General features: G+C 45.5%; 3 pseudogenes; all 3 read right to left on the bottom strand.

The window, feature by feature from the left end:
* Positions 1-14: 14 nt before the first annotated feature.
* On the bottom strand, positions 15-1,931 carry CNA03630 (annotated as a pseudogene).
* A 602-nt stretch (positions 1,932-2,533) lies between these two features.
* CNA03620 lies at positions 2,534-4,288 on the bottom strand (annotated as a pseudogene).
* Positions 4,289-9,841: 5,553 nt separating this feature from the next.
* CNA03610 lies at positions 9,842-13,345 on the bottom strand (annotated as a pseudogene).
* Between the last annotated feature and the right edge of the window lie 490 nt (positions 13,346-13,835).

The following is a 13,835-nucleotide window of genomic DNA, read 5'->3' as shown; positions in this document are numbered from 1 at the left end:
GTGTCTACAGTACCCTTCAGCTACTTCATCTAGGAAGGTTGCGTTTGGTGAGAGAACCATCATGGTGAGGGCGTTGACGTGGGCGTCGGAGTTGCGGAGCCGGGAGAAAGCGTCGGCGATGACATTAGTGGCCCCTGGAATATGGGAAATCTGGAGGTCGTAATCGGCGAGCACTAGTAGCCACCGCTTCTGACGTTCGGACAGATTTGGTTGTTGAAAGAACCACTTGAGAGTCGCATGGTCCGTCATGACGTGTACCGGGACGCCGAGAAGTAGGGGCCGCCACTCTTTGAGGGCGTGGATGATGGCGCATAACTCTTTTTCGTGTACCGGATAATTTCGTTCGGCGGCGGTGAGAGAGCGGGAATCGTAGGCGATAGGTTGAGCGTTGTCGGGGGATAAACCCGTGCCCAACCAAGCGCCGAGGCCGGTATTGCTTGCGTCGGTGAAAAGGTAGAGATTGGTTTGACCTGCGAGGATAGCTTCATGGGAAAGGGGGGACAGACCTGTGATACGTGCCACCATTTCCTTCAGCGCCTCAAACGTATCTTGCGCCGACGTTGTCCACTTCCATACCCAACTCAGTGATTCTAATCGCTCGGCTGGGAGGCCCTTAGCTAGTTGACGTTTACGGGATTCATACGCTTTCTCTGCTGTCTTGTTCGGAGGGAGAAGAGCCGTGAGAACGGACGTCTTGGTGGCGATGTGTGGGATGAATTTGCGTAAATACTGGAGAAGGCCAAGAAAAGATTGGAGGTCTTTCACACAACCAGGAGATGGCCATGCGCGTAGTGCCTCGACTTTCTTCGGATCTGGCCCAATGTGATTGGGGGAGATTACGTGGCCCAGGAAGGATACTGAGTCGACGAAAAATTTCGACTTGCTAGGCGAGCAAACAAACCCGCTGTTACGTAAAGCCGTGAGAACCGCGCGGATATTTTTCGCTAAGTCAGAGTCAGTCACGCCCCAAATGATGATATCATCGACATATGCTTCACAACAAATGCTGATGAGGTTACGTAAAGCCTCGTTGAGGCGGCGCTGTTGTGTTGCCGGCGAGTTGCACGCACCTTGCGGCATCACAACCCATTCGTATAAACCCCAGGGAGTGCTGATTGCCGTTTTCTCGATATCGGGCTCGTGCATGTGTAAGGTCCGGACAGTAGACCTTCACTGAACTGGTGGGGCTAGCTCGGAGGGACAAAGCTTGGAGAGAACTGGTGGGCTCTTAGGGCTGGCAGGGCTTGAGGCTTAACTTCGGACTGGAGAGAAGCAAACAAGATCCCAAATGCATATGCTGATTATGTCCTATCAGCGACTAGTAAAGGAGACAAGATGAAGAATTGATAGGAACACTGATCAGGATTAGCCAGGGGGTCTGAGGGGAGAAGGTAACTGGTAGAGAGCTCTGCTTACAGAGGAGAAGGCAAGGTATTTGTGACTGTAAGGTCGGAAGAAGGAAAGGTTGAACACAACAAGGATAAAAGAATAAAGGAAATTGTGTGTCAACCTTTCCATGTACTTTGCCTTCACTCTCGAAACCAGTCGCGACCAAAGCTCCGGTAAACACCGGGGCTTGTGGCATGAAAATTCGGACAAGAAACTCGGACTTAGGATGAGAAATGGAAGAGAAAATAAGAAGAGAAAAAGCGGAAGTAAAATAATGCACGTGACCTGGGAGGACAAGTGCAGATGCAATTTGATGCGCGCGACTTGGAGGAAAGGAGCAGAAGTAAATTGAGACGCGGCTCGGAGAAACAGGGGAAAAATAAAGCACGTGACCTGGGAGAAAGGAGAGCGGATGCAATTTGACACGCGCAACTTGGAGGAAGAAGCGGAAGTAAATTGAAACACGGCTCGAAATTTGAAGCTGGGGAAAGTGGTGACCTCATGAGATGTGGGTCAACTGGGTCGGAGGCTAGCCTCTTACATTTACCACCCGGGAGACAAAGTCTACTTGAACACAGCTGAGTTCCGTCATGAATATAAGACAGCCACTAACCGTTCTGCGAAGTTCATGCCCCGCTGGGAAGGCCCCTTCACCATCCTCAAGGCCTTTCCTGAGCAATCACTCTATGAATTGGATGTTCCTGTCACCTCAACACAGTCAATGCCTCACCGCCATGTTTCACGCCTCAAGCCATACTGGGAGTCCGAACAGTATCACCAGCACGCGGTTCCTCACCTACTCGACCGCCCGGCTGCCTCCTCGCCATGCATCCTCCAAATCCTTGAAGACCGCACCCTCACCCCCAAGGGAAATCATCCAAAGGTCTATCAAGTGCGCGCCCGCCTCGCCGGTGATGGCCCCAAGGCTCGGTGGCTCAGTCGTGATACAGTGCAGGACTATGCAGGTTGGAAGGAGGCTTGGGAAGACTTTATTGGCGAAGACGAGCTACATCTCGATGTACTGGACGTTACTACTGATGGTTCTCAGATGTTCACCCAGGGTTAACGGTCCCGACATTGCCACACTCCGTCATGCCAAACCACCCCCCCCCCATCAAGTCCCAAGCCCACTGTAGGCACTAGGGGTGCCTCACTGCGTTCGGTTGGCGTTCGAGAAGGATGGGCGTTTGTGGTATAGGTCTAGAGGGCGTTCAGATGCGTTCGAGGAAGCGTTCAGTGTTTGTTTATAGTTATAGTGGTCTACTGGATGCGAAACTAGCAATGGTTGATATGCATGAGTTTCGCTTAGGGAAAGAGAAAACTATAACTATGTATGAGATCTATATATATATATATATGTATGGATGTATGCAGAAACAAACAGAAGTCCATCGAAAAAAGGGGCAGAGGTCCGGCGAAGTCCGCCGCCGCGTTTCAGTAGCAATTGCCGGTCCTATGCATGAGAATAAAATATCATGCATAGGATAAAGGCGGGACAGAGCTCGATGCCGCGTTTCGGCGAAGTCCGAAAAACGTGTTTCGGCATCAAATCTCACCTACCAACATCGACCAATGCATAGGAATAAATCCTACCATATGGTGAGAACGAGTGGTGGTAAGGGCTCTGCACTTACAACTGGGTAGTTACTCTGGGCGCTATTGAAGGTTCGAGAGTTGTAGGCGACCGGTTGTACTGAGTCCCTAGAAGTACCAACACTGATCCATGCCCCAGTACCGGTATTCGATGCATCGGTGAATAGGAAGACCTTCTGTGTTCCTGCTTTGACAGCATCATAATCAATAACGGTGAGACAAGGGACAGTACTCACCGCACGTCGAACAGCCTCAAAAGCGGCTTGCTCTGCAGGCCCAAAAGACCAAGTCCAACCTGTCCAACCATCCGGGAGGTGGCCCTTGTGCATCTTCAGTGCCTTGTAATAAGCCTTTTCTGCTGTGCTGTTTGGAGCGAGAGCCGCGTGGAGAACTGCGGTGTGGTCGGCAAGGTTAGGCATGAAATCACGGAGGTAGTTGATGAGGCCAAGGAACGAGTGGAGTTGGTGGGAGTTCATCGGAAGAGGAAACTGCTCGATGCATGCAATCTTGGCGGGGTCAGGTAGGATCTGACCGGGGCGGATTATGTGACCTAAGAAAGAGACCTCATTAGTACGTTTCAAATATGGATTTTCTAGTTTCCTGTTGCTAATTCTAGTTGAAAATCGGACATCGCCGACACTTCTAATTTTCGCTTGAAACAGGAATTATATTTGAACGCATGATTTTGGGTGGCAGTTGCTAGTTTTCGAGCTGCTAATTCCTCTGATTTGCGGTCATCACCACTTTCGTTCATCATCATGATAATCAAGATAATTAAGAATCTTGCACACCATAATCGCGTCGTGTCGCGACAAGTCACGTGTAGGCACTGAGGGTGCCTCACTGCGTTCGGACAGGGTTCGTTGAGCGTTCGAGGGGAATGAGGTTCGAGAAAGCGTTCGAGGAGAGCGTTCGTAGAGGTGTAAAATAGTTATAGTTGTCTGAATGGACGCAAACTAGCACGGGAATATGCATTAAGTTTGCTAGGTAAAAGGAGAACTATAACTATGTACCAATATATATATATATATATGAATGTATGAGGAAACAAACAGAAGTCCATCGAAAAAAGGGGCAGAGATCCGGCGAAGTCCGCTGCCGCGTTTCGGAAGCAATTGCCGGTCCTATGCATGGGAATAAAATATCATGCATAGGGCAGAGGCCAGACAGAGCTCGATGCCGCGTTTCGGCGTAGTCCGAAAGACGCGTTTCGGCATCAAATCTCACTTACCAACATCGACCAATGCATAGGAATAAATCCTACCATATGGTGAGAACAAGTGGTGGTAAGGGCTCTGCACTTACATCGCGATAGTTCATCTTTCCTTGCTCACATATTTTACCATCCATGGTATCTTCAGTACCTCTAGCAGCTGCCATTCTCTGAAAATGCCCAGCGATATATCTCAGCTCAAACATGAAGCATCAAATCTTATTGAGCTGCTTCTGATCCTGGTCCTGGTATAACGGTTATGCCGTCTTGATGATCAATTTGACCACACTCAAGAAGGTTTCTCTCAGTATTTGGCACGGGCTCTCATGGTTCTCAAAGCTGCGCGTATCAGAGTGAAACCATGGATAGAAGTGGTTGTCTTGCTTTCACCACGAAGGACGTTTCATCTTCTTCAAGCACTGTCCAACTTCATAGCTGATCTTGATGGCTTGCGCTATTTACACCGCCCTGTGAAGTATCGACGGCGACAAAGGCTCGGTGAAGGCGTATGGGCGATTTTAATGAATCAAACAGACCTGGATTTCAAGCGAAATGTGAGTCCAGGATCTTAAAGCCTGCCAAATTGCTGATTTCTTTTTTAGGCACGAATGACTAAGGCAAGCTTCATAAAACTATACTTCATTGTTCGCGCCCACCCTGTGTTCACCAACAGGTCACGGAATCCCCAGGAGCACGCAGCTTTTCAGCTTTATGTTATGTTGGTCCGATTGGGCCGTAGAGGCAATGGTATGTCCCATGGAGAAGTGGGTGAAAAGATGTGTATAAGCTGTAAATAAGTGATGTCAAGATGTGCACCACAAAGAGCCAAGTAACTAACCACTCATATAGCCGGGACATCTTTTTTGTATACTCAACGCTGTATCGAAGCTCTCCATGAAACACTTCTTAACAAAGGTTTTTTGCACTGGCCTGATGCTGAAGAGCGGAGACTCATTCAGCATGAAATTGGTTGCAACTCTTTATTCGGCAACTGTGTTGGGCTGATCGATGGTACTCAAATTGAGCTGGAGTATATCCCTGGCAGGGACGATAAATTGCTGTGGTATGGGAGAAAGGACAAATATGGATTCAACATCATGGTGGTCTGTGATTACCAGCATAAAATTCGGTACATTCGTACAGCCATGATGGCTGCATGTCACGATCAAAAGGTGTACAAGGCGACCTGAGTAAGTCTGCATTTCGAGACTATGACCATAGCTAGCTGAAATACAGCAGTAGCTTTACCAATTGCCAGAGGAATTCTTTTCCGACAGGCAGTACCTCCTTGCCAACAGTGGCTATGCTGCAAACAACTATACCTTACCAAGTTTTAAACGTGTCGGAGGTAGAGGTGCAAGAAATAACGCCTTGGCAGCCTCTCATATCAACTTCAATGATTGTGTGAAGAAAGTACGAGTGGAAGTTGAGCATACTATTGGTTACTGGAAAGCACGCTTCCAAAGCATCAAACTCATGTCAACACAGATAAAGTCTTCCGACAAGCATATTTTGCAAGCATCCAAATGGATTCATGTATGTGGTATGTGATTATTTTGTAGTTCCTTCTGATGTTGTATAACAGGTAACCGCTATGTTACATAATTTTGTACTATCCAAAGAAGGGTTGGATGATGAAGATGTTATCGACCGAGCAGAACTACAACAGATTATGGAAGAAGAAGCTGAAAATCAACGACGACTCTTCGCCGCGGCCTCACATCTGATGGATGAGGAAGATCGTCAAGCAAACGACCGACGGCGAAGAGAAGTTTTGAAGGAAATCGAGGTTCTACAGGGCCTGGGGCAAAAAACTGTATACCAGAATATAAATGATATTTAAATGATATTCAGAACAGTCGTCGAGACTCCCTATCAAAGTGAGGAAGTGTGGAACTTAGAAATGTAGATTTTGATCCTATGTAACCAAACATTTCTGCATTTCGGATATCAAATCTAGAATGGCCTTTCATGACCAGCAATTTCTATATAGGCTTGCCTTTCAGCATTGTCATAACTTTTCCCTAAGACATTATACCTTTTCCAGGTATCCAAAAGCTGGACCGTCCTTTCCCCGATCAGCTTGATTTTGCTGGCCCTGGAATTCTGCTCAGCATCTTCCTTGTCCCGCTTTCTCTTGGCATCCTCCACTTTCCATATCTCCTCTTCCCTCTCAGTCTGCTTCCTTCATGCCTCCGCGTCTGCCTCCAATTTGCGTTGCTCAGCTGAACATACTGCGGCTTCCGATTGCGACAAAGCTTCCTTGACACGAAGTTCTGCCAAAAATCGACTATCTTCTTTCTCCCACCGCTGCGACTGGATTTTGTCCGCTCTCTCCTGGGCCAGCCTTTCTTTGTTGGCCTTGAATATTTCCAGGTCCATTTGAGATTTGGCATCCTTTTCAGCTAAGTCAAAGAGTGATTTCCTAAGATTGTTGCCAATCGCAGCCACGGTGTCCTTGCGTTTCTTGTAAGAGTTGTCATCTGCCTTCACTTTGGTAAGGACCTTTTTGGCATTGGTTGCAGATCCCTGCCCAGCCTCGCCTAAAATTGGGGATTTCTCTCTATCTCCATCGCCACTTTCCTCTTCCTCATGATTTCCCTCCTCCTCTCTATATCGGCAGTCTACTTCTGCAAGTGCTGCAAGTGCATCCAAGATGTCTGGATTATTGATCCTTGACTCCACGTCCCCCCCTTCGGTAGAAGGCGAAGCAGTGTGGTTGGAAAGTGATGTCAGTCCAAATAAGTCATGTATAGGGTTCCCATCTGAGAAATCGCCAGTTTTATCACGCAAAAGCAGGGTATAACAAGTGATAATATTTGCAGATTTCTAAAAGTTTATCTTGAGTGACAAAAGAGTCAGAAAATAAGTTGCCTTGACATGTTTGAATGGAAGAATCACCAACCATTCCAGGTATGAATGCCTCTCTCATGATCCTTTTCAGACACTCCCTCCCCAGTGTTCTTAATGAGGGTATTCGCTGCGGTAAATGACATCTTGATCTTCATCATCTAAAGATAATCAGCCCAGAACATCCCTAATTAAGGCGCCACTCACTCGACCATTGACAGCCGTTGGCGTCAATAGTTTACAAGGGATCCCACAGGACTCGAGAAATGGTAGCACGTACCGTGAAATAACCCCCAATTTGTTGCTTGAATTGTTCCATTTCTGGTATGATTCAGGGTCTGCCATATAGTCAATGAGAATTTCCTCTGGTGAACGACCATCGTGTGCCTGGAAGCCCTCGCCGCTAACCCATTGAAACCTTGTATACGACTTGTCATGCTTATTCTTTTTCATAGTACCCTGACTGACAGGAGTATGAGCACGGGATGGGGTGACAAAGGGTTCATGTTTGTCCATCTTGTGGACTTGCAGAGCTGTAGGTTTTATGGAAAGAAACGGCGTGTCTGTTGTTGTTATCGATGTTTTGTCATGACTTAAGTCCTCAACATGCAGACATGAATATTTGAGGCATGAATTTATTTGCATTTTTCCCGAAAAACTAGGATTAGAATAGGAAAGAAGAACTAGAACAGTGCAAATCATGGGTTTCTTGTTTTTTGGCGCTTGCTAGTTTTTTCTCAGCCAAAACTAGGAAATGGAATCAAAATTGGAAAAAAAATTAGAATTAGAATTAGCCATGAAAAATAAGAAATCCATATTTGAAACGTACTAATGAAAAATGGTAGAAAATCGATGGTTAAATAAGCTCCCAAAATCGATCTATGACCTTCCATACTAGAACCCATAGATGAGCTGAGAAGTGGGACAGAAATGGCACATATGTACAGGTCAAGAATTATAGGAAGTCCAGAGGAAATCAGGGGCATGTGAACAATTGATGGTGTAAGGTGTTTATTATGCATATACAGCAGGCAAAACAGCTGAGGGACCGGGGAGCTAAAACAGGCGCGCGACACCTGCCAGTCTCCACCAGTTCTTCGTGGTTGTCTTTTCATCACATTCTCTGTCTGTCCATCTGTCCATCTGTCCATCACTCGCTTCCTTCATTCTTGCATCACTTGAGGCTTTTCATTTATGATCCATATTATGCAATGTGCATAAGTGCTCATCATCGAGGGCTCAAGCTGAAAGGGCGTTCTTTATTGCTCGCAGTGGATCAGCTGAGACTTTTCACTTATGGTCTATGTTTGCTTGTCATCAGGGGCTCAAGCTGAATACCCTTACTGATTGGAACAATTCCTCTTCGTTATATATACCCCACCAGTATCACTTGTTTGGATGAATCCCCCTGACTGTTTCAAAATCATATATCTCCCATCATAGATTGTATCCTCGAGTACATACTCAATCTCACTATCTCACCACAACTGCGTAACAAGTATTATTATTGACCTAAATGGGATCCAAAAACAAGAGATTGGAAGGTGATATCGATAATAATGACAAGGATTCCAGACTCAGTAAAAAGCACAGGAAAGACAGGGAAGAAAAAGGACAACTTGAAGGCTACAGATGGTACGTACATGGTCCCCATTCCACAGTAAGCACCAGTGAGATCTGAAACAGTCTCATTGTAGAAGCTTCCACAATACTTGCTCAACCTTGAGTGATTTCAAACACTCTCCATGAGATATCTCCCTTCCCCTCCCCTCCCTCCTCTGACCATTGTTTCCAGTTGAAGGAAACATAACTCCTGAACGTCAGGTTCCAAATATTGTTAGTGGTGTATTATTGTGAGGTATTTGCTCTGAAATTTGGACTACAAATAGCCAATTTGCTGACCATCACTTAGGCTCCCAGCCTGCCCAATCTCACACTACGTCTTGCCACAACCGGTTTGTGATCAACAACTTTAGTGTAATTCTCTTTTGGTCTTTGTTAATCTTCTTCAATCGTCAGGTCTTGTGAAGCTCATGATCATTATAGAAAGAAAGGAGAAGTATGCTTGAATGACTGCACCCTTCACTGGCTTATGATGAATGACGGGCAATCTGCGCTTTTGCAATCCCCCAATGATGCTGCTATCCACAGAGGTAGGTCGACAGATCATAATGCTCAGACCCACCGGGCAATGTTTGGAGTTTAACAAACTCCATTTTGTACATTTGTCTACTTTAAGCATATGTATTTATAAGAGCAGAGTATGGCGTGCACATCAATGAAATTGCTATGCATAAATGGATAATACTGCATGAACCAACAATCGCCCCCAGGCATCAAATCAGGGATTGTATGATCATAAGCCCAATTGCATGATCAAATAGCCTATTGCCTGATCATGACCCCTATTGCCTGACCATGCATTTATTGTTACTGATCATAATGCATACATTCCAAGATCATGCTTCATATATATCATGATCAGGCAGAACAGTCATCTGATCTTGCATTTTGCCCATATGATTGTGTCTCTTAAGTTACATGATCATGCATTTCGTCCTTTGATCAGGCAACCGCATTACATGATTGGGCATGATCGCAACATTCGAGCTCATTGTTAGGTGGCTACTCTTACGGATCGCGCTGATTTTCAATATGGGATTTGATCTTGCATGATCAGGCAAAACAAGGCGTGATCGCTCCTGATCACGTTACATCGGAGCTTGTCAGGTTTGCTGATGTCCGGACCTTACATTACCTCAATTCTTTCCTCTCGTCTGTTTTTTTCTCTTTGTTATGACTCGTCCCCAACAAGGTCCGGCCTTGGAGACGAGATAGAAAGCCGTAGTTTAACTAAGCAATGAGATATATGTATGATATACCTCTTGACACTTGTCTGTTGGCGTATGGTATAGGGCAGAGGTATATTCGCTTGGGAAGATCAGGCAAGCTTATATACTAGTGGAGTAAGTTTATGTCGAAGGTGGTGCAAGGTAGTTGTGAAGAATTCGTCTTTGAAAAATCTATGAACTAAAAATGTTTTCACAATGTTTGGAATAATTTCTCTGAACTGTTACTATGATCTCGACTTCCTATAGGTGGTGTGTTGTCTTGTACTGATCAACAATCTCTGAAGCTTTTTCTAAAGCGGTTTTGGGTTCCCAACTGTTCTGTTCGGCATTGTAGCCGAGCCACTTGATAAGGAATTGGCGGTGTTTTCAGTAAAATCGATGATTGAGGATGCACTCGACTTCGTATTCTAGGTCATCTTCGTGATGGTGCGACTTGTGGTCACCCTGGTATCTCATTCTCAATATATTTCTCAAGCAATTGGACGTGGAAGACGTCGTGGATGCGCATTGATTTCAGCAACTCAAAGCAATACGCGTGGGAAGGAACGCGCACCATAATGGTGTAGGGACTGAGATAGTGGTGATCTAATTTCTTGGTGGTTTGTAGTGACATAGGAGATCAACAGAGGTGAAGCTCCTTTTGAGTGTTTCGAAAGATGTTTGTTGAGGTTCTTCCCATACAAAGGGTAAGTCCTTCTTTGTCAAGTCGATAAGAGGTTTGGCGATACTAGAGTAGTTCTTGATGAACTTTCGGTAGAAGTTACAGAACCCAAGGAAGGATTGGGTATCATGGAGATTGCGAGGTGTCGGCCATTCCGTGATAGACTTTACTTTCTTGATGTCCATTGATAGACCTTGATCGCTGACAACGAAACCTAGGAACTCTACTGAGGTTTGATGGAACTCGCACTTTGAAGCTTTGGCATATAAATGGGTTTGGTGGAGGCGATCTAGGACTTGTATGACGTGTGACTGGTGAGTCTCCAAGTCTGGGCTGTAGATGAGGATGTCGTCGAGGTAGATAATAACAAATATGTCTAGCATGTCACGGAATTGTGGTTCATGAGGTGTTGGAAGGATGCAGGGGCATTGGTGAGGCCAAACGGCATTACCAAATATTCGAAATGCCCGTAGCGAGTACGGAAAGCTGTTTTCCATTCTTCGCCTGCCTTAATGCGAAGTAAATTGTAGGCTCCTCGCAGGTCGATCTTGGTGAATACTTTGGCTGATTTGAGTCGATCTAGGAGCTCGGTGATCAATGGTAGAGGATAGCGATTCTTGATGGTGATCTTGTTGATTCCCCGGTAATCGACACACATCCTAAGCGATCCGTCTTTCTTTTTGACAAAGAGTATGGGTGCTCTGGCTGGTGATTTGGACGGTCGGATGAAACCTTTCTTAAGATTCTCATCAAGGTATTCACGGAGAGCTTCAAGTTCTTTTTCGGAGAGATTGTATATGGGACCAAAAGGTGGGTTTTTTCCTTCTTCGAGAGGGATATGGTGGTCGAAAGACCTATGTTCTGGGAGTGTATCGGCGCTTTTCTTGTCGAATACATCTAGATATTGATGGTATTCTTTAGGTACTATTTCGGCATCAGTGTTTTCTTTTGGGGGTTTGTCATTGGTGATGACCATGGCTAAGTTGGCACTCGTCATCTGTGATACAGTGGGTGTATGGAAAGTGTTTCCCAGCTGATGGACGGATTGTGCTCTTGTAACCAGGTTATACCTAAGACGATGGGGTAGGAGCCGATGTCGGTTACGAGGAGTCGGAGTAAGGTGTGTCCGAATGGTTTCTGGAAGTTAACCAGGATGTTGGCTTCTTCTTCAATTATAGTTCGCTGACCCGCAGCATTGAATAGGTATAATGGGATCGAATCTTCTATTTTCGTGGTTTTGAGGTTAAAGGTCTGGACGAATCTTTTGTCGATGAAGTTTGTAGAGGCACTGGAATCGATTAAAGCTTGATAAACATTGTTGTGAAAGAGAAAGTCGATTGTGAGTTGGTTTTTGTTGTTTTTGTTATTATCTTTGAGAGTTTGGAGATATTCGCAGGAGTCTGTGTTGGCCGGTTTGGTAGTACGCTCTTGTTCCTGGCTACCTTCTTTGACATTGGCAGACAAGAGTCGTTCTGCTGTCTGTTCTTCGTCTGGATCTCCGAAGTTCTTCCTTAATTCGGCACAAAATTTCTTGAAGTCCAGCATAAACTTGGGCTGGGGATCGATGGTGGTTACGAAGGGTTGGAACCATAAGAATGGGGTATCTCGGAGGAAAGATCCGGCATATAGGACTTTGGAGGTCTCGGTAGGGAAACGGGAAGGTTGGAGGGTAATCACCATTGTCACTTGAGTGATAAAGGTTGAGAGCTTGGCATATTGTCCGTGGTAGTACTCGGGTTGGGATATCTTCGGTTCTTGAGGTCTACTGGAGGGTACTGAGGTGCGTTGTCGGCTGTATTCCCTTTTAACTTCTGGATATGGTGTTTGCGCTGACAGGTCGCGGCTTGATCTAGGTTCTTCGTCTTCTTCATCCAATTCTTGTTCGTTCTCGCCCTCATTATCTTCGCTATTATCAAACATCTGTCGTTCGACTTTGCTCTCTTCCAACTTATGCGTCAACTCTTCCTTCTGTTGCTCAAGTCTTGCGATATGGTTGCGCATCATCTCGAGTTGGGTTTGGGTGTCGTTTGATGTGTTGTCGGCGGTAAATGGATCGGATTGAGGATTGGTGTTGAATGAACCCGCGGGATTGTGGTCGTCATCGAGGGTATGTTCTACTTCCTTGCCTTTTTCGACCTTTTCCACAGCTCGACCACTACGAGTGGATGGACCTGACATGATATAGGATATGGTATACAAAGTGGTGGTATGAGGTTATAGGTGGCTGAGGTTGTTGATGAAGTTGTATAAGGGTATACGTATGTGTCGAAGGTAAAAGGTACTTGAAGTCTATACCAACCAACCACAAGTGTGGAAGATCAATATTTACTGTTACGACTCGTCCCCAACAAGGTCCGGCCTTGGAGACGAGATAGAAAGCCGTAGTTTAACTAAGCAATGAGATATATGTATGATATACCTCTTGACACTTGTCTGTTGGCGTATGGTATAGGGCAGAGGTATATTCGCTTGGGAAGATCAGGCAAGCTTATATACTAGTGGAGTAAGTTTATGTCGAAGGTGGTGCAAGGTAAGACGAGAGTGAGCACTGGGAGCTCGAGGACCTTTCGCAAAGTAACTTATGAAATATTGATCTTTGAGGGGAAGAAGATCAAGATCAAGGACAAAGCTCCCTTTATATACTTCTACAGAAATCTATTTATATCCTTCTAGCTCCAGTTGGAGGTCCAGCTGGACCTTCTTATCTGAAACAACCTTGCCTTCCTCCATTACATAACTCCCTCCTATGATCTCTTATCTCTTCTACTTCATGCAGGCTCATGACAGGAGCCTCTAGAGCCTCAGGGTCTGTGAGGTTTTGCAGATCCTCCAATGAACTCTTGACAAAGTAGTGGTTAAAAGGCCTTCTGAAGTTGGTTGCCATTTGTATAACAATCATGTAAGGCTGCAAACAATTTTAGCATCAAAATTGGTATGATTGGCTATATGATCAATGCATTTTTATCCTTATTACAATTGGAAATCTCTTTTTAAGATTCTCAACATGAAGGGAATCATACTGCATTTCCCATAGTTGTAGGTGACCGACATGTCTACTGTAGCAAAGGAAACTTGATTGCACCACAGTTGTTGCTTGGCCTGGGACTTGGTGGTAAGGCTCATTAGTCTGCATACTGGCAGCAATGGGAGATCAGACTCCACTCACCAACCCTCGATTTCAAAATCCTGCTTCGATGCTGTTGGAAGCATGCGAGGATCTCAACATGCAAAAAGGGTCCAGCCTTTTGTACTAATACAGAAGGCTCATAGTTTGTTT

This window comes from Cryptococcus neoformans, chromosome 1 (genome assembly GCF_000091045.1).
Source record: "Cryptococcus neoformans var. neoformans JEC21 chromosome 1, complete sequence".
NCBI classification, from domain to species: domain Eukaryota; kingdom Fungi; phylum Basidiomycota; class Tremellomycetes; order Tremellales; family Cryptococcaceae; genus Cryptococcus; species Cryptococcus deneoformans.
The sequence above is the reverse complement of the archived record's forward strand: the minus strand, read 5'-3'. Positions and strand labels throughout refer to the sequence as shown.